A 4,138-nucleotide genomic window follows, 5' to 3' on the forward strand; every position below is an offset into this window, starting at 1 on the left:
AGAATTATCAGAATATAAATAGAACAAAAAGTTTCATCTTAATCTGATTATGGTGGTTAACAAATTTGACATCATCACTCAGGAAGTGAGGCAGTCAAGTAATGTGTTGTGTTCCAAAAAAGGCTTCATTGCTACTAACAGTATTCATAAAGAAAAATTAATGGGATGGGTGGGAAGTGGGCTTAGTGGGTAACAGTGCTTCCTCTGTATGCTTAAGGGCAAGGACCTGAGTTTAAATTTCCAACATGCTTACCTCCCAAAATAAAATAAAATAAAATAAAATAAAATAAAATAAAAATTTAAAAAGCCAGAGATGGGTGTATATGCCTACTGGACCTGAATTGAGCATGGACACAAGGTATCCTGAGAGATCATTGGTCAAACAACCCAGTAAACCAAATAAACACAAACAAAAATCAAATATGCAACAGGGCTTGTTGCTCCTAAAATTTGCAAGTCATAATAAATAACAATTGATGAATACACAAAATATAAATAAAAGAACAATTAATATGTCAAAAGATATGTATAATGAATTCAAACGATTAAATTAAAGCAAAATTCATTATTTAAGCAAAATAATATACAATTATTCAGGTAAAATATATGTAATAGCATTTTCTATATAAAAGCAGGAGCACTTTAATGTATGAAGACACATGCTAACTTAACTCAGTTTTAAGAATGGAATTTGATACAACCACAGATAGGAAAAAAATCAAGTTATAAATTAAATAAATGTAGTATCAACGTAGACAAAATTTATTTGCTCTTCTAATCGAATTCATATTATTTTCCATTTCTATAGAATTTTGTTTACTCCTTTCTATCAATTTCATAGGATAAATCAAAGCAAATTGCATTCATGAGGAAAATAAGCAGGGTGTTGTGGTATGAATGCAGTGATCAAAGTTCAAGCCTCAAAACATGGGAATCATTTTCAAACGCTTGAAGACATACTGCATACAATGGAACATAATATTTGAGCTAACTTCAGAAGTCAGGTACAAGATAAAGTGGGCATTTTGTTTATTTTTACTTATAAATTATACGTTTTATATTACATTTTGAACAGCTCAAAGAGAAATGGATCAGTTAACACAAGCAGTGATGTCTTCTATAGGAAATTCGTGTGTCTCGTCTATCAGAGGATTTAACTTCTTAGAACTATACTATCCTCCCCCCAGACACGTGCTATAAAGCAATCTGCCATGCTCTTTTGTATGCATACCTCCAGACATGATCACTTGGCCTCTGGAATGTGAGACAAACCTAATGTTTGTTTATAAGGTCTACCACAATTCGACTTAAATATATACAAAATTGAGAAAAAAAAATTCTATTAACATGCTGATTTCTGTTGCATGTAACAGTAGTATGAGTCATGATGGTAGAAACTGAATTATTTGATCTGACATGTGTCAGTACTCATTTCTCAAGATACCTAGTAGACAAACTTGCAGTGGGGAAGAATGTAGTCAGATGTGCAAGCTGTAGATAAAGAAAACAAATCCCTCAAACGAAAGCTTCCTTGAAATGCAATTTTTATTCTGTACACATTCTTTGATTCCTGGGATAAGTTCTTCATATTGTTATGAGGCAATCTTTAAGGAAAATTGTTTGAACTGTGTATCTTCAAAAAATAAACATTTTCCCAGACTGATAGTATTCACCATGTAGGCTGTAAAAGGTAGTGTATAAATACAAAATGAGCTGGACCTCTAAGAGAAGTCTGTCTCACTGTAACAAAATTTTATTCGTCTGAATTCAATTCACTATAAAATTCCAACAAGCTGCTACATATATACAACCCCAAATATTTCATTATCAGTATGACTGTAGTACTTAGGTAAAATATTTCATTAATAGCTTGTATTTATATATTTAGTTTTATGTGTTTTTTTATGGTTGTTTAAATATTATTTTCTAAGAGTGGTAGAACCATTAAAACTTGCAATATAAAAGTTGTCTTTTCATTACTTTTTGACACTGTGAAATACTACATGTCTACCTTCTTGGCTTTTAGACCTTAGATTAAAAAACAGTTAAATGTATGCACTCTATAAAAATGAATATATGTGCACATTCACATAGTTAAGCAGATATACACAAAAATGTTATCCTTGCATCTAGCACAGGGGAGAGATTACCAAAATCACAATGGCTGTAAATGAACTTAGCTAAGGGCAAGAACTTCATTGCAATACACTGTAAATAATATGACCATGCATATATGTCAGCAATCATAATCAATGTATTTGACACTCACATTAAAAGGACATCTGTGTATGACCTTGCATTTTAAGAAGATAGGACTATAAATGGGAAAGTTGTGCTGGAACACAGATTTATCCCAGAATATGGGAGCTTAGCTCTTCTATACAAAGGAGGTAGAGAGAAAAACAGACAATTTTATATGCTGATCATTCTACCCTGAGTTCTGAGTTTTAGTTTAAAATTTAGAGAAACAGACTTAATGACCCTTTTTATGAGTTTATAAGGAAACTCTCATAAACTATTGTGGATGTTAGTTCCAAGAAATAGCCTTGAACTTCAAAGTGAAAGTGATTCAAGACTGACCAAATGATTAGAACTTCAACAATTACTGAGAATTTGGATAGCTGCAGCTCCAGAGCCTAATTACAATTAACTTGGTCTATCTTTAGCCTCCAAAAAATTTCCTTGCGCATTGTGTCTGATTCAACATCCTGTGAGTAATGGAGAAAAAACATTTGGAATATATTTACTTAGCAGGCTACCAGCTTCCACCAGTGCAAGGTCTATGAAGTTTATCAGAAATCATCTAAGGCCAATGGCAGAAACAACCCTGCTTTGCTATAATCTACCTCTCTGATGTCTCCTCCAATGTATTTGAAGTGTCCCTATTCATAGCTTTCTCTGATCTATTACTATAAAAACATCATGAAGCTGTTATCATCTTAGGACATAGAATTTGGGATAACCAGAATCTGTGTTTTCATACCATGATCACTCACATTTGGCTCTAGAAAAAAAACATCTCTTATCCCCATTGAAGTGAGAGTTGCACTTTTGTGTCAACATCAACCAAACTAATTTCATTCTCAACAGAATTTCTTCTTTCATCAAGTTCATTATCCTACTTATTTTCTGTTTTCCTAACTAAATTTTCCTTCTGAAAGACATTATCAGAAATTGATGATAAAACCATTGCGGAACACACACACACACACACACACACACACACACACACACACAATGGTCATAGGCTATCGAGACATTAAGTAAGTGGTATGACCACGAAGTTTCTTAAAATACTGGAAGCTGTAATGTAAGCTGCTAGAGAGAAAAAGTCATCAACAGTCTTACCCAGTTGTGAACCCTGTGAACTGAAATAATGACCAGTCCGGGGAGATATGCTGAGAATCACGTTTATGGGGAAAATCCACTGCTCTCTGGTTGGATTTAAGGCCTACTTCACAGGAGGAAAAGGAAGTCTGGTACTGAAAATCTTTCTAAGAACCCATGGTTGGGAGCTCCCAGACTCCAGTAGTGAGTGAGCTCACTACAACTATTCTGCTAAATGGACAACATTAAACTTACCTTTAAATTCATATCTCTCTGCCTATAGAATAGTGTAGCTCTTAGACCTCATTAGAAAAGTTTCTTTGTGCATTGGATGGTGGTCAACATTGAAAGTTACAACTGATCAAAGTGCAGAGCATAAATGGCTGTGGATTGCTCAGCTACAAATGGGCCATCTACATCATATCCCTCCACAAGCTTAAGGACTTGTGTGGAAGGGAAAGACTGTAAAATCCAGCTGTCAGGGTGGTACAAAGCAAAAGCCATGTCTCCTAGACACGGCAAGACCACTGTACTCATGAACTCAAAGCAGCTGTGGATTGCCCACATAAGACCTGCAAAAAATGACACCACTCACCATTTTAGCATGGAATGGACAATATTTTGCTTTGTCCACAACAAATTGGAAAAACATTCCAGATGGTGGCATTTCCAAATTCTTATTTCATATTCACACAAAGTACTTTGCATTGTTAATCCCCTAAAAAAAAATTCAACTCAAGAGACAGCACCATAGGAAGAGGATAAATGGAATTTTTTCCTCAAGGGCCACACTATCAAGACATTAAAATGT

Source organism: Nannospalax galili, unplaced genomic scaffold, assembly GCF_000622305.1.
Source record: "Nannospalax galili isolate Female #2095 unplaced genomic scaffold, S.galili_v1.0 scaffold595, whole genome shotgun sequence".
NCBI classification, from domain to species: Eukaryota; Metazoa; Chordata; class Mammalia; order Rodentia; family Spalacidae; genus Nannospalax; species Nannospalax galili.